Below are 27,022 nucleotides of genomic sequence, written 5' to 3' on the forward strand. Positions count from 1 at the left end.
AACAGAGGCATAATTTGAACTGAATTAGCCTAACTGCAAAATCAGGGCTCCTCAAAACTATTCTGTGCCTGGCATCTTGTCTCCCTCACTGAGAGATACAGGGATGTAAATGTCTCTGCATCTTCAAAGGCTGGTAGAGCTTCTAGCTGTGACCACTCACTCTACTCCTAGAACTGTTCACTTGACGTCAGTAATCTTTTCTTAGCACTCCTGGCACAAAATAAAAATCTAAATATCATTCCATCTACTAACACTTCTTTCACCAAGTCCCCAAACCAAGAAGTGTGTGTGTGTGTGTGTGTGTGTGTGTGTGTGTGTGTGTGTAGAAGAAAACAGCTCTTTTACATCCTATAATTTTCTCCCAAGCTATCCAGGAATCTTTAGGATGACTGAAGCCCCTCTCATAGCCAATCACAATGACTCCAAGTCCTGGGTGATTCACAGACAAAATCAGAGGAGGATTATTTGGCAATAAGGAAGGAGTAAGAGCATAGTTATGAAAGCTATAAATACCTTTCATAACCCTGCTGTAGACTGGGCTGCAAAATGAGAGAGCTCTGATATGCTATTTACCTTATCAAAAAGTTGCACTTCAAAAATATCAGTAAGTCTCTCTCTATTACCTCCTGACAGGTGGAGCCCAATTAGAAGCTTCCAAGATCTGGGTTTGGAGTCTAGCCACTCCCTGGACTGGAAGTTCTGCTGATCATCACCAAGCTACAGTAGGTTAATCACAAAAGGAGACTGCATGGCTGCCATGCCAGGGATAGTGCCAGCTTGTTGTCTACTAATGACTCAACCTGGATGACCAGAGCTCTTATTGGGCTTAATACCATTGTTTGTAGGAAGCATCCTCAGAAAAATTCATCTTCAGGGCGCCTGGGTGCCTCCGTCAGTTGAGCATCTCACTCTTGATTTTGGCTCAGGTCATGATCTCACAGTTCATTAGATCAAGCCCTGCATCAGGCTCTGTGAGGACAGCATGGAGCCTGCTTGAGATTGTCTCTCTCCCTCTCTCTCTGCCCCTACCCACTCTCTCTCCCTTTCTCTCTTTCTCTCTCAAAATAAACATTTTTTAAAAAAAAAGAAAAGAAAAATTCATCTTCATTCAAGCCCAGAATGGAAGTTAAGACCAGAGGCCTCAGAGTATGCAGGAAGCCTTGCTACCATCCCAGGGCTGAAACTACCCACAATTATAGGAGTAGAAAATATGAAAATAAGCCATGGGCATTTTCATGTGTCCTGAACTTTGATGGTTAATTCCATTAAGCCATTAAAGGTTGTGTTGCTTTCATTCAATAACCATTTATGGAGTACTAACTTGGTGCCAGGCACTGACAGGATTACTTTGTTTAATTCAAGAAAAATCTGCAGAGCACCTACAACATACAAGCGCCTTACCAGAGAGGAAGGGCTTATGCCTAAAGGCTGCCTTCTTGGCTGTATGTTACTTCTGCTCAGCTCAGTACCCTGGTTTTCATAGCTTTCTTAATGCCCACAGCAGGAACAATCTGGTTTACCAGAAAGAGCAATATATCAGGAGCCAGAAGGTTTAGGTCTGGGCCCTGCTGCTCATCCCCTATAAAATGTAGGCAAGTCACTTAATTATCCCTCAGTTTTCTAATATGCCAAAAGGAATCTGACAGGTTAAGATCCAGTGAAATGAATCTATTATTGAAATTGGGGGGAGAATGAAAATAATTTTATTTTAGTCCTATTTTGCTTTTTTTTTTTAAATTCTTTTTATCTTTATTTATTTTTGAGAGACAGAGACAGAGTGTGAGCAGGAGAGGGGCAGAGAGAGAGGGAGACACAGAATCTGAAGCAGGCTCCAGGCTCTGAGCTGTCAGCACAGAGCCAGACGTGGGGCTCAATCTCACAAACTGTGAGATCATGACCTGAGCTGAAGTCGAATACTTAACCAACTGAGCCACCCAGGCACCCCTAGTCCTATTTTGTTTAACCATTATAGCAGACAAATGAAATTCCTGATTAAAAAAAGACATGGGTCTACACAGCAAAGGAAACCATCAACAAAATGAAGAGGGAATCTACTAAATAAGAAAAAATATTTGCAAATCATGTATCTGATAAGACTTACATATCCAAAATATGAATAGAACTCATACAACTCAATAGCAAAAACACACAAACAATCCAACTAAAAAAATGGGCAGAAGATATGAACAGATATTTTTCCAAAGGCATACATATGGTCCAAAAGGTACATGAAAAGATGTTCAACATCACTAATCATCAGGAAAATACAAATCAAAACCACAGTGAGATACCACCTCATACCAGTCAGAACAGCTCGTATCGAAAAGCCAAGAAATAAGTGTTGGCAAGGATGTGGAGAAAAGAAAACACTTGAGCACTGTTGGTGGGAACATAAATTGGTGCAAATGTAAATTGGTATGGCCACTATGGAAAACAGTTGGATGTTCCTCAAAAATTTAAAAATAGAACTACTCTATGATCCAGGAATTCTGCTTCTCAGTATTTATCCGAAGAAAATGAAAAACACTAACTCAAAAAGATATTGGCACCTCCATGTTCATTGTAGCATTATTTATAATATCCAAGATATGGAAACAACCTAAGTGTTCATTGATGGTTGAACGGATAAAGAAAATTTGGTACACACACACACACCACACACACACTGGATTATTATTTGGCCATAAAAAAGAAGGAAATCTTGTCATTGCGACAATGTGGTTGGACCTCGAGGACATTAGGCTAAGTAAAATTAAGTCAGAGAAAGATACTGTATGATTTCACTTATATGTGGAATCTAAAAACAAAAAACACACAAGCTCATAGATACAGAGATCAGATTTGTGGTTGCCAGAGACAGTGGATAGGGGATAGGAGTGAAGGGGGTCAAAAGACACAAACTTCCAGTTATAAAATAAATTAGTTACGGGGACGTAATACACAGCATGATGTCTATAGTTAATAATACTATATTGCATATTTGAAAGTTGCTAAGAGAGTAGATTTTAAAAGGTCTCATCATAAGGAAAAAAATGTTTGTAACTATGCAAGGTGATGGGTGTTAAACTTGTGGTGACCATTTTGTAATATATAAAAATATCAAATTACTATGTTGTACACCTGAAAATAATATAATGTTACATATCAATTATATGATATATAGATAGGTAGATAGATAATAGATAGATAGATAGATAGATAGATAGATAGATAGATAGATAGAAGTAAAAAAAAAAAAATACCAGAAATGAAAAAGAGGACATAACTCTAGAAGAAGTAAATACTAAAAATCATAAGAAATATACAACTTTATGCAAATACATTTTTAAATGATACTCTTATAAAAATATTACTTACCAAAATTGACTTAAGGAAAGAAATTTTTTAAAACCTAAATAAACCAGGGGTGCCTGGGTGGCTCAGTCAGTTGAGCATCCAACCTTGATTTCGACCCAGGTCATGATCTCACAGTTTGTGAGATCAAGTCCCATGTCAGGCTGTATGCTGGCGATGGGGAGGCTGCTTGGGATTCTCTCTCCTTCTCTCTCTGTCCCTCCCACACTTGCACGTGTGCATTCTCACTCTCTCTCTCTCTCAAAATAAATAAATAAACTTTAAAAAAAAAAACTAAATAAGCCAATAACCATTAAAAAACAAATAGACAAGGGAAAAGTGAAATACAAAATCACTGTCAGGAAAATGTGGCCACAAATAGGTTTACTTTCAAGGCTGCTGTACTATATATATATATATATATATATATATATATATATATATATATTTATTTATTTTAGTATCCACTTTATTCAGTGTCCAGACCCAACATGCAGAAAAGCTCTCCCCCTCAGCGCTCCAGAATCACTGAATCTCAGCAGTGGAAGGGCCCTCAGTCCATCTCATCCAGTCACCTGCTCTCACAGGACTCCAGCCACCAACATCCTGGTTGAGGCCTTCCAGTCTTTGCTTCAGTGAATACATGCAAGGGCGACGCCCTCCCTGTCAATGTGCTGCTCCATACCTACACAGCTCTGGTAAGTAGAAAACATGGTACCCAAAACCTCTCCCTATATTTATCTCTCAATGGTCCTAGTTCAGCCCCTCTGTAGCTACCTCAGTTTACCTAACCCCTCCTCTCCAGGGCACTCTTTGACACCCTCACTCTCCTCCTTCACAAGAACTTCTATAAACTGCTTTGGGGTTTACAAAGCACTTTCCTTACATGTCAATAGCAAAATCACATTCCAAATGGGTTGGGGGGAACCAACAACCTGACATTGCTTGGGCCATTTTAACAGAAATGAGTTCACCCTATTTATTCAGAAGCTGACATTAGGCATAAAAAGATAGGCATGACCTTTTCAGCCAGACTCTAGGGAGAAGACACTAAAAATATATCTATGTCCTCAGGCACATGGTCAGAGCCACTATGAATAACCCTCCATGCTCCCTGGAAATTCAGGCAGGCAACAAGAAGGGGCCTGCAGGGCAATTTGTATGTGGAGACACAAGGGGAGGCCTTTGTCCTCTAAGAGATAAGACATAGCCCAGAGCAATGGAGGCCTTGTCCATTTCTGAACTGTGAGATGGTCCAGAGGAGGAGAACAAGTGGATCAGGAGAATGGGGGGATTTGGCTATTTTATAATCATAATAATTTCCTCAAATCTTTAAGAATTCTGAACAAGAACTTAGACTCAAACTGACATATGATTAAACTCAAATAATGGTATGGTACTGTTGATTAAAATGAAATATCTGGCTATACATAGTCCAAGTCACTGGGTAGTGGAAAGACTTAATCCCACATAAGTATTATCATGTAATAAGAACAATAATTACATTTATTGAGCCAGTCACTGTGCTTTGCCTATATTATCTCATTTAATCTGCATAACAACCCTATAAAGAGACACCATTATTATCCTCATTTTACTGTTGAGTAGACTAAAGCTGATAGCAAGTAAGTAACTTGCCTAAGATCACACAACTAGTGAAAAATTTACTCTGGGTCCATGTGACTTGGATTCTGAGCTCTTAACCAAGAGACAGAAATAGAGAAAGAATGAAGCCACCTTCCATAGCCAATCAGTTAGAAAGCCATTCAGACCAAACCAGGGTCTCTAGATCCCAAGCACTCCCACATGCAGAATTCTCCTAAGAAGCAAGCAGGGCAGGCCTTCGACTGATGTGGACTCCCTGGGGCCTCTGGGCCCAAGACTCTGCCATCTGCAATCTAGGCTTTACCTCAGATGTCTGGTCACATCATACCTGGATCCCCAGGCTCTCCTGCTGCCACCTGTGCCAGTTTGACTGAGCACAGGCACTTGTTCCCCAAGCCTGTGCTGAGCCCATGGACCCTTAAACCCAGCAAGTCTACCAGGAAAAACATGACTCATCTATTCTTCCTCATCAGTCACTCCTTTCTGCCAGTGTTGAGTTCAGCCTGCTTAGAAGGTCTTCCACAGCTGACTGCTTTTTGTCCCCTGCACTAAACTTACAGGATTCTGACCCCAGATCTGCAGACTGCACTCCCATGCTATTTAAAACCTTAAGAGGAAATAAAGCATAGTGATTACCACCCATCAGACTTGAATTCAGTCTCAAGTCTGCCATTTAGGAGATGGGTGACCTTATGCAAGTTTCTTAAACTGAGTCTCAATTTTCTTTCTCTCTTTCTTTTTTTTTTTATTTTAAAATTTTTTAATGTTTTTTTTCCCAACAGGTGCACTCCTCAATACCCATCACCCACTCTCCCCTCCCTCCCACCCCCATTCTTTCTTCTTTTTTTTTTTTTTTATTTTATTTTTTTTTTTTAAATATTTTTTTTTCAACGTTTATTTATTTTTGGGACAGAGAGAGACAGAGCATGAACGGGGGAGGGGCAGAGAGAGAGGGAGACACAGAATCGGAAACAGGCTCCAGGCTCTGAGCCATCAGCCCAGAGCCTGACGCGGGGCTCGAACTCAGGGACCGCGAGATCGTGACCTGGCTGAAGTCGGACGCTTAACCGACTGCGCCACCCAGGCGCCCCTCTTTCTTCTTTTTTTAAATTGAGATATAACTGACATGACATTATATTAGTTTCAGGTATACAATGTAATCGTTCAATATTTGTATTAGTCTCAATCTCCTTATCCATAAAAACGATTTTGAGGATTCAGTGAGGTAGGATACAAAGTGCCTTGAATAGACTTAGTGTTCAGTAAACATATATTCCTGTCTCCTAAATCATTTAAACATTACTGCCTAACCCAATCCTAACTTGAGTATTTCTTAGCTGCCTCCTACCCAGATGCTACCCAAAATGTAGCTCTGAGTTCCTGATTTGTTTTCAAATCAGAGGGCTTCTCTGAAAACCAATAAGTCATCAAAGCACACTGAAGCATAGGTATGACCTGTTGTTCACAAAGCTCTGGAGAGGGAAAGTATCTTTAAAAACAAGCCTCCCACCCCCACCCTAAGATCACACACCTGGTTGATGATGGAACTGGGACTGGACTGGAACCTGAGTTCAAATAATTTTCTGTCACTGCCTAAAATGAATTAAAAAGAAATACAGTTTCTTGGCAAACAGATGCCATTTATACAGTTATTTATAATAACCGTCATCCTCAGCATCCCAAATGTTGGGCCATCTAAAAATCCTTTTCTTTCACTTTTGTTTTATTACATTTTTCTGCATAATTAGATTTTGGACAGGCTAAGGCTCAAATTAATTTGAATTCCCTGCTTTCATATGAGCTGGCAGTGGAATGTGGTGCCCCAAGAATGGGCTGGGTAGCAGACAAAGCTAGTTAGGGATTCTATTTTGTAGAACATAATCTCTGGGTAATTACACAGTGACAACAGGCTATTTAGGCTCACTGTCCCTCAGTGTTGGGAGAAACATTAACATTATTTGGTCATTCCTAATTGTGATGATTCCCAAACATCATCAGACACATGCTACCATCACAATTTTTTATCTGGGGCCACTATTACCTACTTCATGTATTTCTGTAAAATAGCTTATTTATTTTCTTTAACCATGTCTAAACAATATCTATGAAATCACAAGCTGCCTTCTGGCTATTGTTTTTCTAATATGCATTAAAATAAATACACAACTGTTAAAGTGTGTGTTTTTTTTTGTTTTTTTTGTTTTTAATTTCTCATCGGCAATACACAAACCACTACTGGCACATACTGCCTTATCAGATGCACAAATACCTTCTACAACAGAGTAAACATTTGATTAACCAACATCCCTTTCAATAACTCCAGTGAGGTTTCCAACTGTTACCTAAAGAGTTAGTTCCTAGCTAAACAGACAACTCTGGAATGACACCAGGCAGCACCAAAGTGACCAATGGTATATTTTACAATTTTTACTTTTTAAAATTTATTTATTTATTTATTTATTTATTTATTTATTTATTTATTTATATTTTTTTCCAGAAAGAACCTCTTAAGAGAGAATAAGGCTTTAAGGTCAGAGGTGGTTAGAATTTCAACTCCACAACTCCAACTGTAAGTTCCTGAGCAAGTGACAACTTCTGAGCCTCAGTTTCTTCTTTCTAAAAGGGGACAATGATACCCCATGACACCCTCTGATAGGGTTATGCTATGGGTTAAAATGCATACATGAAGCATCTAGCACAGCACCTGGTACAAAGTAGTCACCTACTGAATATGAGTTCCCTTTCTTGTCCATAAGAATATAGGGTAAAATAACCTGGAAATACTGACTAATGACTTTCCTTGGTAAAAACTCAACTAGTTTATCTTTTAGAGGCACTCCAATCACTCTGTTTTGCATATGAATCAGGGATAGGATTTTTCTTCCACCTTAGCTAGGAGCCTGATTATCTTTCCAAAGATAACTGGGGACATGATCATTCTGAATATCAAGACAGAATTTGTGCCTGAAATGTCAGAGCCCTCACTGTTTTGGTTTCCTAGGTACAACAGGTTTCCATGATCCCAAGGGGAAATCTGATCTGCCTTTGGGGAAGGGCGGGGGGAGGAGACCCACTGGGGTGGGGGTGTGGATCGAGGGACAGAGGGGAAGCTGTAACCTGGAGGCACCAATCCTGAATCTGGTTGCTTAAGCCAACAGAATTTCAGCAGAAAAGCACCAACCATCCTTGTCAAAAGTGCTGGGCCCTTTGAACTAAGGCTACACACCTCCCAGAAAAAGTAGGAAAAGTAGAGCTGGAGCACAGATAGTCCTAATGAGGTGGGGGGGTGGTCAAAACCTCATTTGCATTCGTTTTGCTCATTATTATGTGGTATTAGGGAAATTTTCTGCTGAGCAGAGTGACCTTGACATGTGATTTCCTGTGCTCTCTGGGTATTTGCAGAGCATTATAAGAAGTAATGATTCCCAAAGAGCCCATCTAATCTGACAATTTTCATCAGCCTCCAAAGGGAGATTTTATCTTTTGTCCATTTCTCCTGGGGTTTTTTTTCTATTTTTTATTTTTTGTGTGTGTTACTATTAAAAAAGAAAGAGAGAGAACAAGATCTATAACCTTCAACAGTGTCCTTGCAAAAGTTAGAAGTGTGACATAAATGTGATCTTTCGCTCATCTTAACCACCAGTCAGCATTTCTCAGAAGGTGAATTAAATACTCACTGGCCCAACTCTCCTCTTTGTCTAAATCATGGTAATCTCCAGTTACCCCTGTGAGTTTGGCCTAAGAACCAGAGGCACCAGACTATCAGAACCAAATGGCATGAACCTAGGCAGTCAGATCCTAACTACTCTAATGTCAGTCAATTTTGATCCACATTTGTGAACATGAGTTATGAGAGACATGGGGGGAAAACTCTGATTCTGGCTGTTTACAAACTTTGTGTGATATGAGTGAAATCTACTCTCCAACTTTTATCTAAAAACATCTTTTGAAACCACTTTTCAAAAGAAAAGATACCTAAACGACTAAAAAAAAAATTGAAATATGACTGAAATGTTTTACAGTAAAAATTAATCAAAACTGTAAAATTCAGCACAAAATCAATACTTAATTATTCATCATTTGCAATAATAAGACTACCAATAAGATGATGGTACGAGGGCAAAATACAAACTAGCACCCACCCACCCCCTCCCAGGTGAGACATGTATGGTATTCCTTGGACACTCCTGGCTACCCAAAAACAAGAAAGAACAAAAAACAAATGGTTAAACTGACAAGAGTCTCCACCAGTTGACCAGAAAAAGGCAACCCCATCAATAGCCTCAAGTCCAAGAACTCCCTAGCTGTCTCAATGTTAATGCCTTGCTAGAGGGAAAAACAACCTTAGCTTGACAACAGCTAGGCCTCCAGTAAGTCTTTAGCATGTGAAAGCCTCTTTGCAAATTCCCTCTTGACTTTATCTCCCCGGACATAAAACGGTCACCCCCAACACTTACAGTGCAGCTCTTCCTGCCATTGGGTCCTGTCCCCATGCTTTAATAAAATCACCTTTTTGCACCAAAGACGTCTTTAAGAATTCTTTCTTGGTTGTCAGCTCCAGACCCCACAAATCCCCCATCACCCCAAAACTTCATCAGTATCCATTAGCATAGTCAGTCACAATGGATTTAAGAAGGATTTAAATTAAAAAGCCATATAAATGAGAACAAAAAAATTGAGAATTCAATATAATTTTTAAATATCACATGACTTTATTTCAGATTTATCACAATCTTTCATTTTGACAGATTGTATTTTCCGGCTTCAAAATAAACTATTCTGTTTTCTAGCCCTTCAAAAGCTATTGTTATTCTTCCTCCTAATTTGTCCCTACTTCTTTATAATCATGCTTTAGCAATCTTGTGAATTCCTTTCCATTCTCTTATTAAAGCTTCAAGGAACTGAAAGGGCGGGCCTACGCCGGCTGACTCCATCTTGTTCTGTGTCCTTCACCTAGACCACGCCTCCTCCCCTTGAGTAGCCTCCCGCTCACCCGTTCAAACTTCCTGATCAAAACACGCCCAGCGACCTGCGTAACAGGACTCCGACCCTTCCCCAGCCAATCGGCTGAGGCCACAGCCATTACCTCACCAACTGCCCCTAGGCCCCAATAAAACCTTTGTGCTTTTGAAACTCGCTCTTTCCCTGGTATCTCACCACTGCGGCAGTGCAGGTAGGGGATTGAACTCGAGCTAGCTCGAATAAAGGCTCTTTTGCTTTTACATCGGACTCGGCTCCCTGGCGGTATTTGGGGATCACGAATTCTGGGCATAACAGAACTATTCCTGTCACACACACCCCCATACACACTTTGCCTCCATGTCAACAAGCTCTGTTATCTATCCCAGGGAGGAAAACATCAGCATCCACAATCCAAAACAATAGAAAATGCCAAACCATTGACTTTTAGAATATACTATATAGGTTTTGGGGGTAACTGATACTTCCTAATAATAGTTTCGTTGTCAGTTTTATAGATAACACACCAAGTGACAGGAGGAGCCCACACATTTCACCATGAGCTGGTAAGAATTTGAGATGTTAAATTTGCTACAGTGGATGCATGTGAAGTTGATTTGTCAGGGGACAAAAAAAATGCAGAAGTAGCCCCAGTGTCTTCCCCAAACCACTCCCCCACTCCCATGTAAGGAGGAAGTTACCTTAATTTCCTGATCCATTCCTAGACCTTTATTGCACAGAACCAAGATAATGGGGGAGAAGGAAAATTAAAGTTTCCAAAAAGCTACACTGACCTATATAATGAAGAGCTGAACAAAGAAGGGAGAATGAAGAGATAAGCAACTTTATGTAGGTTCAGCTGGGTAAAGACCTGGGCAGGAGCTTATACTGGGAGAAAAGAGAAACCTTGGAGCAGCTACAGTGTTGGGGAGATACTTTGAAATGGAAAAAATAGGATTTTTAAGAAGCCCTGCATTTTCAGGAAAAACAACAATGCTTTGATTTGTTTGTAATTATTATTTGCTGGTCTGTTATGCATTGAACTGGATTCCATGTTGGACTGAACCATGAGGTGATTATCCCCTTATCTGCATAATATCAAGTGTCAACAAAGATTCAAGTAACCAATTAACTGACAATCATTGATATAGATGTGTGTATGTGTTGTCCTTTTAACATCACTTGCTCTGCTCTCTCCCATTAGACATATTCTGCCTTTTGTAAAATAAGAATAGGAAAGTACAGTGCTCTACACAATGTGGAAAGATATACTCATTAAAGTTCACTGCTTGAGGCAGATATAGTATTGGGACCATTTAGCTACAATGCCCTCAATACAGAATGTACTGCATGCCCTTGTCCCTTCACAGAGACTCTGAGAGAGGCAAAGAAGCCCCAGCCGCCAACTCTGCAATCCCTAGGTGCACCAGTCTCAGATTAGTTTAACTATTATTAATTACTGGCACCTCACGACTCATTATCCCATACCAGTGCATCCTAATAGCATGGCTGAGAACCATACATATAAATCATTTGCTTTAGGCCACCAAAGACTCCATTTGAAAAACAGAAAGTTCTGTAAAGACTGATTCCATTGGCCAAAGAAACAATCCCCCAAAAAGCAGGGCCAGACAGTGATAATCAAGCTCAGTGATAATCAAGTTCAGTGCAAACCTTTCCAAATTCCAAGATTAGTCTTGCACACCTCTTTAGCCTAAGGGGAATTTAAGGTCCAATACTGTCTTCTCTAAAATGTGACAGAAAGAGCATGAGACTCAGAGAACTGGATTCAATGCAAGCTCTGTCATCATCTTAAGAGGCAACCCTGGGTGGGAGGTTGTACAAAGAAATAAACTTGGAAACTAGACAGACTGGGTTCAAATCCTAGCTCCCTTGATTACTCTTGTGACCTTGGGCAAAGCACTTCACCTTTTGTGCTTCATTTCCTTCATCTGTAAAAAAGGATCATAGTTACTTATCAGGGTTTGCTGTGAGAAATAAGACATATGTAGACAGTCAGTAAAGGTTAGTTGCTGCTACGTGGCCTTGGGCAAGACACTTAACATACCTGGATCTCAGTTTCCTCATTTTTAAGTAATGGGGATGGATTATATAACTTCAAAGACTCTTGACAATAGGGAACTCTGAGAAGATAGATATCAAATCCTGACAGAGAATAATAGACATAAAGAACAAATAACCAAGGAAAACTTGTCATGAGATGTTGGTTGATTCCTACCAGAATGGTCAAGGCAGGGGCAGTAGAGACCAAGCAGATTAGAAGGGTAATCATCACCCAGGCATCTACAGGAATTAGACATTTCCCATAGTCAGCTAGACACATGGAGCAGCTCTCACTCTCCTCACAAAGGCCATCCCCACAAACTGAACCAATGGAGAGAAGAAAGAGAATGCCAAACAAAAAATATTTTAAAACCTAAAGAAATAAATTCAATAAAAAACAATTTTTTTTTTTTAAATTTTTTTTTCAACGTTTATTTATTTTTGGGACAGAGAGAGACAGAGCATGAACGGGGGAGGGGCAGAGAGAGAGGGAGACACAGAATCGGAAACAGGCTCCAGGCTCCGAGCCATCAGCCCAGAGCCCGACGCGGGGCTCGAACTCACGGACCGCGAGATCGTGACCTGGCTGAAGTCGGACGCTTAACCGACTGCGCCACCTACTTCCCTTATATCTTTAAAAACCAACTTTGGGGGCCCTCCCTTATATCTTTAAAAACCAATTTTGGGGGCGCCTGGGTGGCGCAGTCGGTTAAGCGTCCGACTTCAGCCAGGTCACGATCTCGCGGTCCGTGAGTTCGAGCCCCGCGTCGGGCTCTGGGCTGATGGCTCGGAGCCTGGAGCCTGTTTCCGATTCTGTGTCTCCCTCTCTCTCTGCCCCTCCCCCGTTCATGCTCTGTCTCTCTCTGTCCCAAAAATAAATAAACGTTGAAAAAAAAAAATAAATCTTATAAAAAAAAAACAAAAAAAAAAAAAAACAATTTTTAAATGGAACAAAAAACAAACCGGTCTAAGGTGGGGTTCTGATGCTGGTTCCATCACTGGCTTGATTTCCAGTTTTGCTTTGGCTAACGAGCAAACTCAGCCAAACTTATTGTTAATTTTTAATAACTCTATGAAAGTTATATATTACCACCATAAGTCCACTTTCCCTTTCCTTTGGTCATTATACTTCATCTTATTTTCCATGGTCACGGCATTGGTTGTACTTTAGATTTTCCTATTTCATTGTACCTATTCTTATAATCCACTTGAAATTCTTTATGAAACCAGGCAGGGTATTAAATAAGTTGAAATCATTTTGCAAGTCACTCAATTACTTTATACATCATCTTTCTATGCATAAAATAAGAGTTTGGGTCTCAATGTCCAGTATCTTTTAGCTCTAATCCTGTTAATTCTAATCTTTTCATTTCTAAAACTCAAAGTGCATATTAGGTTACCTTTATAGAGCTTTGACTTACTGTATATAAGTAGGAGTGGGTTCTCCAAAGTGTTTTAAGTTTTGTTTTTTGATGTCTGATCTTATTTGTTACTCTTAGAAAAATCTCATTTTTTCACTGGATGCAGACTTGCAGGTACAAATTCTCAGAGAAGACAGCCTCCGTCTCTTGGCAATCTGTTCCTGGCATTTTTCTTTAGCATTTTCATTACTTGAGCAGAAATCAAGAGTAGTCAGATGTTTAACCAACTGAGCCATCCATGAACCCCTTCTTCTACTTTTATGCTAAGATTATTGTCAGTAGCAATAACAAATTTTAAATGACTCATTTTGAAGATTCCTTCCCATCCTACTAGGTGTTCCATTTGTATCCTAGAATTGGATTTATAATTCTAACTAACATTTGAATGAAGCTTAACATTTGTATAGAATTTATAACCTTGTCTAAAAGTTTGAAATTATCTCATTTTGATCTTCAGCAAACCTTTGTGATAAGTGAAGCAGGAATACATCTCCACTTAATAGGTGAGGGACAATAACAGATGAAATAAATATTATTCCTTTTTACAGATGAAGAAACAAAAATACAAAGAGATTAAGTGACTTGCTCAAAATCACACAGGTAATGACTGGCACAGGGACTTAAAGTCAAATCCTCTGACCCTAACCCCTTGACCCTCTCCATCCTTGCAGCCTCTATGAAAAGATCTTCCAGCTCATGCTGAACACTTCCAGGTCCCATATCTCCTAGGACAGCCTCTTTGATGTGCTGTTGTGAAGATTTATTCACTCCCATCCTACGGAGTACCACAGAATTTGTCTTATTCCTCTTTGACATGACAGAGCTAACCTTTGAAACAACAATCCTGTACCCTTAAAACTTTATTTCTGAGCCAAACATTAGAATCATTCCCTCAGGGCTACTTTATCTGTTGAACCAAAAGGTCCTGTGCCTGAGGCCCACAGCTTTCCAGGGGCCTGTAAAAAATAAAAACAAAATAACAAAAAAAATAAAAAATGAATTGGCTCCAAGCTACAGAAAAGCAAACTGAAATTAATAAGCATTTAATTAACTGCCTACAAAATGTAACATTATGTCAACTTTGTTGTTAAATTTATAATTCATAAAAAATTTCATTACATATGCAAATAAATTGTGGATTAGATTCTCTTGTTTTACAAGAATTTCTGAGTAGGCACAATGAGTGATAAGACATAGTCAACTGTAAATTTAATAAGTCATTCATAAGCAAATAATTTCAAAAGCAGAATTATAAAAATCCTTTCAATACTTTATGGAAATTTTTACATTTAATTGAGATGTGGGTACATTTTAATATGTTTGGCATAAGTGATGAAGTCTCTAGGAGGGTCTACGAAAAGCTTAAAAAGGTCCTGAGTCTTCCATTGCCAAAATTTCTCCATGTGGGTCAACAAGGTACCTTTTAGTAAGATTGCTCCCTGTGGCTTATGTAGTTTCTTCTAGTTACTGGATTTGCCCACTGAGTTGAACCTTGCTGATTTGGATGAAAATGAAGTTGTTGGGGAGTACTTGGGCTCTGTCACAACATTGCCAACGTGGCCTATAGCCAAAGATAGTATGTAACTAAAAATTCAAAAGGACCCCCACTGGAAGCTTTCTCTCTCTGCACCCCATCTCTTCCAGACAGGATGAGAAAGTGCTCTTAAAAAACTCAAACTCTGGTGAAGTAGGCAAGGCAGTCTGCATATTGCCATGGGCCTGGTTTAATTGCCTCAAGGAGCCTGAGGATACACTGGCAGGATCCTAAAAATATTGTAGGTTAAAAACCATCTTGCATCAGACAAAGAAGACTGCTGCTAATTCTGTTAAACTCCTTGTATTCAAGTGATACGCTTGGCATCAAAAATGGCAATTCTTTAAAGGCTCAAAGGCTCTGTGAGTGCTGCCTTCACGGAGCCTAAGGTAAGACTATCTAGCATGAAGTCTTTACCCCCATGCCCTCAGAAGCCACCAAGGGGAAAAGCTGTGGGGATCAGCTTATGAATCCCAAGAGTTAGTAATAACAACAAACCTGCTTCCTGGAGGGCTCAGCCTATGACTGTTGGCTTCAATCCCAAGCCTTCTGGGAGTCCTGGGGAGCTAGAATTACTGAAGCAACATTTTGATGGTACCTGCTGAAGCCATAGTCAATTCTAGAATTTGCTGCTCTGCTTGGGAAAGGAAAGTCTGAACCTTATTTGGATTCCTGGGGGACTCCCTGGGTCTTGTTGCCTGAGGCAGGAAATAAAGCAAATTCCTGAGAGGATTGGGGCAGGGATGAGCACATCAAGAAGTTATGAGTAAAAAGCTTCAACCCAAACATACTCCATGTCCTCAGAATCTGGGTGTCCTGGATGAGGATGAATTTGCCTCATGAAAGCCCCCTGTCCATCTACCACTTCAAGAGTCTGTCCAGGGTTGTCTCCTAGTCAATCTTAGTCCACTGCTCCATCTCTGTGCCTCCAACCTGAGTTTCCTCTCACCCAGGCCCTTCAGATTGGTAGTGAAATCAGATTGGTCCTTGACCCTGGCTTCCTCTAAAACCATCTGCAGATGTCCCCTGTCTGTATTCCCAAAGCCAGCCAGTAGAGCCACACCTCTGGTCGGCCAGGCAAAGACTGAATGCTCTAATATAGAGATCTCTAAAGGTTCTACATAGAGATTCAGCAAGGACCCTCAAGGAAGGGGATAAGTTTGGTCATGGAGTGATCAACACTTTTAGTCACTCAATAGTAAACTTGACCCTTGAAACAACACAGGTTTGAACGGCACAGGTCCACTTACATGCAGATTTTTTTTTATACATACAGTACAGTATTGTAAATGTATATTCTCCTTACGATTTTCTTTTTTTTTCTCTTTTTTTTTGTTTTATTATATGAAATTTATTGTCAAATTGGTTTCCATACAACACCCAGTGCTCATCCCAAAAGGTGCCCTCCTCAATACCCATCACCCACCCTCTCCTCCCTCCCACCCCCCATCAACCCTCAGTTTGTTCTCAGTTTTTAACAGTCTCTTATGCTTTGGCTCTCTCCCACTACCTTACGATTTTCTTAATAACTTTTTCTTCTCTAGCTTTCTTTACTATAAGCATATATATATATAATGTGTATATATATAAAACACATAATATATATAAAACACATTATATATAATTATGTATTATTTATATATATATAATTTATATATAAATATATACCTATTTATATATTTTATATATTTATATATTTATTTATTATTAAATATAATTTATTTCTATAAATTTATTATATTAAATATATTTATAATTAAATATATATATTTATATATAATTATATATACAATTTTTCATAATTATATATAATGTGTTTTATATATATTTTGTGTTTTATATATATATACTATATATATATATATATATATATATATAATATGTGTTAAAATATGTGTTGATCAACTCTTCATGTTATGGGTAAGGTTTTCAGTCAATAGTAGGCTATTAGTAGTTAAGTTTTGGGCAAGTCAAAAGTTATACACAGGTTTTCAGCTGGGGGGAGGGTTGGCGCCCCTAACCCTCACATTGTTCAAGGGGTCAACTGTACTTACTGAGTGCCGGTGCTGTGACAGAACTAGGCCAGGTACTTGGGGTACAGCAAAGAACAAGGCCTACCTGGGCCCTATCCTCACAGAACTCAGTCACCTTCTGACCTGCTGATATTCTGCTTCCTTACCCACTTTCAGCAGCACACTTTTAGGCTTGAGAGCAGCTTACATCTTTCCAATTCTGACATGGGCAAAAAAGAGAGCTATACCCTCACGGACCAACACCACTGAATAGCAATAAAGCAAGGAATGAGTAGAAGCAAGTTTCATTCCAACCCTTCTACCTGATTCTCACTCTAGTTCATGCATTGTTGCCCTGGGATATCCATGATCTATGGGGACCTCTAGCATATATCCATCAGTAACTTCAAGTTGCTTCTCTTGTGCAAAGGAAGAAAATATGATAGACGATAAATACCCTATGGCTATCCGGTGTAGTACATGTTGAACCTCATTTTTCCACTTGAATATGTGGAGGTAATTTAGCTCAATGGAGTATATATGACAGCAGGAAAAATGTAACTCATGAAACCATATTTATTTTCTATTCATCTTATAACATCTCTCACCAGATTAAAGTACTCAAAACGAAGAATCATAGTCCCCTGCAGGGCACATAACTGATTAGAAAGATACGTCCCTGAATTATAATGTTGATTCCTTAAAGGGTAAAACAAGGAGACAGACTACTCACTTATTAACAGATCCCAAGATAAGGCTCCTCTCATCTGTGACCATGGATACTGGTTTCTCTGAATTCTGCAAAGCTTCTAATGTCTAACTTAAATCCCTCCAAATACCATTTAATCCTTACTCTCTTATGCTAACCTCAGTGATTTTAAATTTTGAAGATCAAATGGACATCATTTAGGTAATAAAACTTAATAACCAAGAGTTTGATTCAGCATTCTTAAATTCTAAAATTATTTTTTAATTGTTTATTTCATGGTTTTTATATTTATTGCAATCAAATGTATCTCATTTTGTGGAATAAGCACATTCCACATGGCTCACTTTTAAAGTGCCTCTTTCCCCTGACATTCATATAAAACCAGTTCCAAGACAAAAGAAAATCACCTTTAATGATGCAGAGATCTTTTTTTAATCATACATTTAAAGGAGAATTTTTTAGGAAATAATAATAATACACACATGAAGACTAAAGTTTCTTTTGTTTGACAGAATCACTTTGAGAGTTAAATGGAAAACAGCAATTATAGCTTAAGAACAGAACATCCTAGACTAAAAATTCATTCAGCTTTTATCAAATCTCCTTGCCATCATTTTACAAAAGAATAACAGGAAACTCTCCTTGGGTGCTCAGACCTTGTTTCCTAGCAATTGATAGAGGCTGCAGGCACTCAGGAATAAACAATTGAGCTAAGACTGAGGAGAGTAGAAACTGAAATTCCAAATATCACAGGAAGTGGATCAATAGACAATTATTGAAAAGTGGACCACCCTCTTATTATCTGTTAGCCAATATTAAATTAGGCTTTGGACACCATACAATAATTCCTTTAATCAACCAGAATCCACATATATCTATAAAGGTTGAGAAGGGGGGCAGAACAGGTAAGAACAAAATAACTGTCTAGTAAAAGGAGGCCAAAACATAGTGTTGTGTGTCAGGTTGTAGAGTGTCCCAGGGTTCAGCACCTGACCCAAAGACACCAGTTATGGTGTGTGTGTGTGTGTGTGTGTGTGTGTGCATGTGGGCATGTATGTACATACACAAACATGCACACACAAATAACAAAGCAGTAACAACATCATGACTTTGCTAGGGGTTGTTATAGACTAAATCAGAAGAAAAGATAAGGAAAAAGAATACAGATCTGAATATTCAGCTTATTTGCAATTACATAAAAGCAAAGTAAATTCACCAAACTTTATGTTTATTTCTATGACAGTGGATGGTTTATCTTTGCACTTTTCTGTATTTTCCTAATTTCCATGGTGAGCATGCATCTTTGACTTCCATATATAATGAGGAAATGTTTTGTTTTTAAAAAGAAAGAAAAGAGGGGCGCCTGGGTGGCGCAGTCGGTTAAGTGTCCGACTTTAGCCAGGTCACGATCTCGCGGTCCGTGAGTTCGAGCCCCGCGTCAGGCTCTGGGCTGATAGCTCAGAGCCTGGAGCCTGTTTCTGATTCTGTGTCTCCCTCTTTCTCTGCCCCTCCCCCGTTCGTGCTCTGTCTGTCTCTGTCCCAAAAATAAATAAACGTTGAAAAAAAAAAATTTAAAAAAAAAAAAAAAAAAAAAAAAGAAAGAAAAGATTTGAGATCAAGGAAAGGCATGCAAAGGGAAATTCTCCTGGGAAGACTAATAAAAGGAAGATTCAGTCAAGAAGGTAGAAATGAAGGTAGAAGAGAAAATATTAAAATCCACCTGAGAGGCTGCATGTAAAGTGAGGTCAGGGTTGGGCTTAAAGGCAGCTCTAGGAATGACACAAAGGAGAGACTGTAAAAGTGATGGACTACTTAGTAAGGTTCTATAGCTGTAATTTACCCCCTTGTGTACCCCCAAATTGCCTCACACTGTAATAAAATAGACTCTGGAGCTAAATTACCAAATGAATGTGCAACTCAAGACCCACTTTGGAAGAGGACATAGAGGAGTAGAAAGGAAAGACCAGCTGTCTCAAAAGGTGCCATCTAGAGGGGACATCCCTCAATGCCAATGGGGAACAGGCCATCATCTCAGGAGCAGACTGGTGGGTACGCAGAGCAGTATCTCTTAACCCTCAGAGACATAGCAGGAAACAATGGCATCCCAAAGGCAGACCCGGGTGAGAGGTATGAAAGATTATAGAGTGCTCAGTGTGAAAGGTGTCATCCAAGCCTTCTTTCCCATCATCCAGGATTTGACAACCTGACAGTGAATTTCTAAGGAATGTACATTAAGTACATGATAAGAGGGAAATAGTTCATGTATGTTGGTTCTCAACCTTTCTCTTCCTCTGATGCTTAAGAGAATTCTGTCTTGACCCTTCTCACCTCACCTCCCAGTCCTGCTTGGCTAAATAAGCTCTTTTCGGGGCACCCGGGTGGCTCAGTCGGTTAAGCGTCCAACTTCAGCTCGGGTCATGATCTCGCGGTCCGTGAGTCGAGCCCTGCATCGGGCTCTGTGCTGACAGCTCAGGGCCCAGAGCCTGTTTCAGATTCTGTCTGTTTCAGATTCTCTCTGACCCTTCCCCATTCATGCTCTGTCTTTGTCTGTCTCAAATATAAATAAACGTTAAAAAAAAAATTATAAATAAATAAATAAATAAATAAGCAAGCTCTTTTGGACCTTGTAATGCAGAGGAAAGGTGCTGGTGAGGATGCAGAAGGGCAAGAACTGGTGGGGTGGGTGCAAGGCTGTTGGTGGGAGGGTGAGGTAAAGGAGATAGGGGAGCTGCTTCAGAATAAGGGAAATGGATGGAAGAGAAAAGGAGATGTTAAAGATATATTACTATGGTCTCCTTATCTCCCCTTTCAGAGTTCAAGAAAGTCAAGAGAAGGGCTGAGACCTTTGGAAATTATTTTTAAATGATGGACTGTATTATTTTAACCACAATAGTGTTCTGAGACTGTCCCAAGAGAGTGCAGGCTTTAAAAAGATTACATGTTGATGAGGCACACCTCATTCCCATAGGGACCTTGGGGATCAGGGGTGAAGCTAACTAGAGTCCAATAAAACCACAGCAAAAATTTACTTCCTAATGTTCTTGTGTGTGTTGGCTAAAATGAGGGTCTATAGCCCTTACTGTTTCCCCCCGGGTTTTTTTTTTTTTTCCTAACAGAATTGTTCCTGAAGCTTCTAACTCTGTAAGCTGCTCAAATTCCTCTGACAGTACAGAAGGTATAAAAGCTCATCATGTTGGAAGTGACAGGGTAAAAAAATGATAATATCTTCCATAAGCTTGAGTTGCACAGAAATGTCTACTCTGGGTATGTTTTAAAGGATGAACAACCAAATCTGAAATATTCGTTGTATCTAGAGCATGATGCTTGACAATTTCATACCTTGGTGCTCTCTAATGAAAGAAAGACTCCCTTTAATGAAATCATCTGTATTTAGCATAAGTAGAAATAATGGGCCATTCTGTGTACATCAAGATGGTGCTACTAGTCTTATATGCACAGTCATAGGCATATACACAAGATGCACACTAGGACCTGCTGGGGGTCATGAGAACTTAATGGTAAACCCTGAGCCTTGGTAAATACTAAAGAACTAAATGGTAACAAATGACCTCTGTGACATGGTGCAGAAATATTCACTGCCATGGTACAATCTAGGACAAAGTTAGGAAGAATGGGTGTGTATGCTACCACCCCACCTCCAGTGACCAGGGCAGACATCATTAATTAATCGATACAGTCTTTCCTGCTGAACCAGACATGATCCCAGAAAACTTTTCATTGTAGCTCTCCAGGAGTCACTCTCAATGGATTGGAGCTGACGCATGAGATGAAATCTATTTGCCATTCCTAGTCTCTGGGATGGTTAGGGCCAAAGTGTCAATGTGGGCATGAGTGTGCAAAGATCCCACCCCAGGGGCACACAAAGGTATTGGAGTTGACAGTGCAGAGATAAAGAGACAGTGGAACTGTCTTTATGCAAAGGGCAACAGGAGGCAGAAAAGGTCCCCCTGTTTATAATCCCCAAACCTCTCCTATTTCACCTCTTGGTTTTAGGTACTGAGGGCTACTATTTGAACAAAGTTATTTTCAGAAAAGAGCAATTTTTGAGTTGTTGTCTTTTATAAACAGCTTGGCTCAAATTAATTTTTCACATCAACAAATCAGACACCCAGAAAGACTGTGAAGGATTAGGGTTCAAGATGGATTAGGTATGAATTGGCAAATGATTAGCAATTAGCTAAAGAAGGTGCAAAGGGGTAGGTACAAAACACTACTTCCCACCCACAGCTCTCAGGAGGTCAGCCCTATAGCCGGTAAACTGAGCATTAGATCCTCAAATAAGAAACAAAATCCCATAGTAAATAAGCGGGAGGAAACATTGGATTAGGGCTTTATCTTCAATAAATGAAATTAAAATTTAAGAAAATAAGTTTGTTTTATCTTACTTTTTAATTAGGTTCTAATTGGCACACTATATACTAAGTCTGAAGAACTGAAATATTTGAGTTTGAACAACTAAAATATTTATATTAGGAGACATAACTTTTCCAACAAAAAGAGTATAATAACATTGTATAATATCCTTCACTTCATGATCAACTTTTGTAGTAAGATTATAAAGAGGATAACTTCTCAGAATACTTAAGGACATATTAATTTACCAATATCAACACCTACCTTTGCTATTCATATCATTTGCTTTGAACATCTATAACCTTATACATCATAACCCTTACTAGTTTTCTCTTCAGTTGTTAACTTATCTGACTTTCCCAAACTTCATTTGTATGTGATCTGAGCAATGTTCCAACATCATTTTCTTTAACCTCATGAAATCCTTAAATGTTGCAAAAGTGACAATTTCACTTCACAATCTATTTACATTGAGTTTGCATTTTCACCATCAAAGTTTACAATATTCATCAGTAAAAATGACTGGGAAAATATGTTGTAAGGTGAGAAGAGTCAGGCTGGTATTAAGCAAGATAGATATATGAGAGGGGACAAATTTGACAATATCTCATGTGATAATAAATGTTGCTTCCCCATGAAATCTTGTAATTGTTATGACTGGACTCCCGACCACCCAGCTATTCTGGATGTGTATGTAATTATGCTACCTTCCTCCCTGGGCCACAGATGATTGGATCAGAGATGGACATCTGACCCAACTAAACCAATCATCTCTTTCCTGGGAATCTGGGATTGAGACTCAGTTATATGTATAGAACAGTGATCTCTCAACTTTTTTTGATTGCATATCTCTAATAGTAAAAATATTTAACTACACTTTCCATAAATAATTTTTTATTTATAAATTACATTCACAATTATATTTATAAATTATATGAATGTAACATTTTAATCTTTCAAACATTTTATATGAGTTTAAATATTTTAATATTTTAAATTTATGACTAATTTTAAAATCTCTTCATTAAAAAAAATTTTTTTCATGTTTACTTATATTTGAGAGACAGACAGAGCATGAACAGGGGCAGAGAGAGAGGGAGACACAGAATCCAAAGCAGGCTCCAGGCTCTGAGCTGTTGTCAGCACTGAGCCTGATGTGGGGCTCAAATTCAAGAGCTGTGAGATCATGACCTGAGCCAAAGTCGGTCGCTTAACCGACTGAGCCACCCAGGCGCCCCTTTTTGTTCTTTATTAAAAATTATTAATAAAATATTTAAAATTTTTGAATGGTATTCATTTATTATTCATTGTTTTAAGAAACTTCAATTCTATGACACAAAAATTCATGTTGGATCCTATGTTCACATATAATACTTGGTTTTAATGGCTGCATAGCTGAAAACCTAACTCTAATGACAACAGATCCCAATGGATAAAAAGACACTTTCGACATTACAATTTTTCAGGGTGCCTGGGTGGCTCTCGGTTAAGCAACTGATTTCATGTCAGGTCATGATCTTGTGGTTTGTGGGTTCAAGCCCTGAGTTGGGCTCTGTGCTGACAGCTCAGAGCCTGGAGCCTGCTTCAGATTCTGTGTCTCCTTCCCTCTCTGCCCCTCCCCCTCCCACACTCTGTGTCTCTCTCCTTCAAAAATAAATTAAACATTAACATTTAATATAATTTAATTAACATTAAAAAGAAGTGTTTGGCTTTCACTTTTAAAAAAATTATGATTTTTGGGGCGCCTGGGTGGCGCAGTCGGTTAAGCATCCGACTTCAGCCAGGTCACGATCTCGCGGTCCGGGAGTTTGAGCCCCGCGTCAGGCTCTGGGCTGATGGCTCAGAGCCTGGAGCCTGTTTCCGATTCTGTGTCTCCCTCTCTCTCTGCCCCTCCCCCGTTCATGCTCTGTCTCTCTCTGTCCCAAAAATAAATAAACGTTGAAAAAAAAATTAAAAAAAAAAAATTATGATTTTTTTAATCCCACCCTCCAATTATGCAAAGGCTTTTGTTGAAATTAGGCTCATAAATTCCCAGCATCTCTGATGTCAATTAGTTCTTACAAACTAATCAAACCCACTGACTTTCTCTTCTGGAAACTTTTATACCAGTTAGAAAATTCTGGTTTTTGAAGTACAGAACTGTCAAGGTTTTTGTGGTTGAGATACATTGTTTTCGACAACAAAATCATATAATGATAGGAACATTTCCAAACACCCATTTTCAAGATGTTTCTCCATAGCAAGGGGTCTTTTGAAAAGCAGATATTTTCTCTCTCGTTGATAAAATATCACCTTTGCCTTGAAGAAGGAGATAAACTTTTATTTTAAATAGCTGCTAGTGTCACAGAAAAGGCCAGTGAATTTAGAATCATTATTGAAAAACAAAAATGTGTTATACATCTTTAAAAAGGACCATTCTTTTGTCACAAGATGACTAGAAAACATCTTTTCTCATGGCCATGTACTTTCTTTTTACAAAGTTTGGGATGATTCTACTATTGAAGTCCTTGTTTGTATCAATTAACCACTTAAATGACCTCCTGTGGCACTTTGTACCCTTCTGGCTTCAATTCTTTCCTACACAAAATTGAATATGAATAGCAGAGAATGGATTTCACATGTGCAGCTAATACTCTAGTCTTACCTCAGAATTATTTTTCATTCTAATGAAAGCAACTGCTCCATTAGTGGTTACACATAGATATAAACCATTATATTTTATTGAAGTATTCATTTCCCATGTGACTGTGGCTGACAGTTTCATGTCCTGTGCAGTGTGTTCAAACACAGATGCCTCATACCTTGGATGTTCAGTTTCACTGGGTTATTTTGCCAGCAGTAGACAGCATGTGTGAATATTTGTCCATCATCAGGAATCCAGAGGCCACATATCTAACCTTTCCCCTTCACCAAAAGAAAGAAGCTGTTTTATTAACAATAGATACAAGCAAGAAATCATCAATTATAATGACAAGAAAGTACAAGAAAAAGCAAGCGAGAAAAAAGATGATCATTGGTGGGATTATTTAACCCCTTTCTCCTGATCACAGCTACTCTGCAGAAAATGCAGAGCATAATCACTTTGAAGAGCCCTGAATATGGGTTATTTTAGCTCCCTAGTCAGGATCTAATGCACCTGAATGAAATGCACTTTTTTTTTTTTAATCCCTTTTCTGAGTCCTTTGTTCTCAAGGAATATCACAGTAATGAGCTGGATACCCAAAGTACAGTTATTATTTCTAAATGCTCCAATGGCTTGGCCTACATATGCTCTCGAAATATTTGAGTCACTGGAGGAAATTAAGAAAACCTACCAGAGGATTAGAAGGGATTTCCAAAGAAATCATATTTTCACCTCAAATCAAAAACTCTTAGTCTGCCTTGACTACAAGCCTTGGCTCTTATTCTCACCATATGTGCAATATTTTGGATGTTTCTCACTGATATAAAGAACTGAAATTTAATTTCAAAAGGCTGAATAGACATTACATTTACCAAATTAAAAGAAAGCACAATCTCCATCCATACACTCTTCATACAAATACCTTTCAGTCTTAAAATTTAACAAAGCTCCTCTGATCGCACATGGAATTTACACCTGAACCTAGTGTGACATCTCTAGTGGGTGGGTCTTTCCTTGCCATTGGTAAGTGAGTGGAGTCTTTGGTAAAGGTTATCAATCTTATGTATGTATTTATTAGCAGTATTGCTTTCTGTTCCTTAGGGTAGGGTGCCTGGACATCTTTACTTCTCAAGCCTATTTGGAGGTGAGAGTATTTGATTCAGCAGACATGTGCTGAGCTCCTGCTTTGTACAAAGACTCAGTTTCAGTTTTGTGAGGGTTTCAAAAATGAAGAGGTTTCTACCTACAAGAACTTCCTCAGGGAAGATGAGATACATTCATTTTTTTTTTTTTTTTTTAATGCTGGGAAAGTCAACAATATAAGAGTTACTAAATGTTAAAAGGGCTCAGTTCCAAAATTCTAAACTATTACATTGTAATAATTAATTAGCTGAAAATCCAGGCTAAAAGCTAAATCTTCTCTTCTCCTTAGATCAAAACTAAAGTTTCTATAGGTTTAAAGTACAGAAGTAAAATGTATAAGGAGGCAGAAGAGACAAATGGGATAAGTATACTGAAGCATAACTGGGCTTTTAACCCCTGAATAAATATGATCTAACTCTGTGCTTGCCAGTGTAAAAAGGCACAAAGTAGAGAAGGGGCTGGATTTTTTAATGACAGGATCTCATGGATAGCACTGAGTCTGAATCATCAGGATCCACTGTCTAGTTATGGATCAGTCAAATGCAGATACTGGACCCAAGATGAGTGAACTCTCAGTGACAAGGTAATACTAAATGGACTGGACCAGTTCCTAAACCCAGAAAGCTAATCCCTCATTCTTCATTCAAACCATGATTTATTCTGAAACAAATTTTAAGCTACTTAGAAATATGCAAACATGTTACAAGAGAAGATAAATCCAAAATAAAAACATAACGCAGGGGCGCCTGGGTGGCTCAGTTGGTTAAGCATCCAACTTTGGCTCAGGTCGTGATCTCATGGTTTGTGAGTTTGAGCCCTGCATCGGGCTCTGTGCTAACAGCTCAGAGCCTGGAGCCTGCTTCAAATTCTGTGTCTCCTCCTCTCTCTGCCCCTCCCATGCTCATGCTCTGTCTCTCTCTGTCTCTCAATAATAAATAAACATTTAAAAAAAATTTTTAAACAAAACAAAACATAAGGCAAAGAGCAAATAAAACTAAGAAAGCAAGATGGCATTGGGAGTGAAGTCAGCCCACAGAGTAGAGCAGGAGTCCCTGTGTTCTTTCTTGAGTAGCCTCCTCATTGCTGGAATAAAGAGGCAAACCCAGTTAGTTACATGATGCACTGCCACCATCCTGGTTATTAAGAAAATAAAGAAGCCAAACAATGATCAGAAGATTATCCAGAGAGTGCCTGGGTGGCTCAGTGGGTTAAGCGTCTAACTCTTGATTTCAGCTCAGGTCATGA

The 27,022-nt window shown here is 39.0% G+C and overlaps 1 long non-coding RNA gene across 1 annotated transcript in view; it reads right to left on the reverse strand.

The window, feature by feature from the left end:
* Positions 1 to 27,022, reverse strand: part of LOC123593157 — a 185,679-nt gene that overhangs the window by 142,342 nt on the left and 16,315 nt on the right. The window contains exon 2 of the long non-coding RNA XR_006710155.1: positions 24,813 to 24,915. This is a non-coding gene — a long non-coding RNA (uncharacterized LOC123593157). The remainder of the gene's footprint in view (positions 1 to 24,812; positions 24,916 to 27,022) is intronic.

Source organism: Leopardus geoffroyi, chromosome D4, assembly GCF_018350155.1.
Source record: "Leopardus geoffroyi isolate Oge1 chromosome D4, O.geoffroyi_Oge1_pat1.0, whole genome shotgun sequence".
In the NCBI taxonomy this organism is placed as follows: domain Eukaryota; kingdom Metazoa; phylum Chordata; class Mammalia; order Carnivora; family Felidae; genus Leopardus; species Leopardus geoffroyi.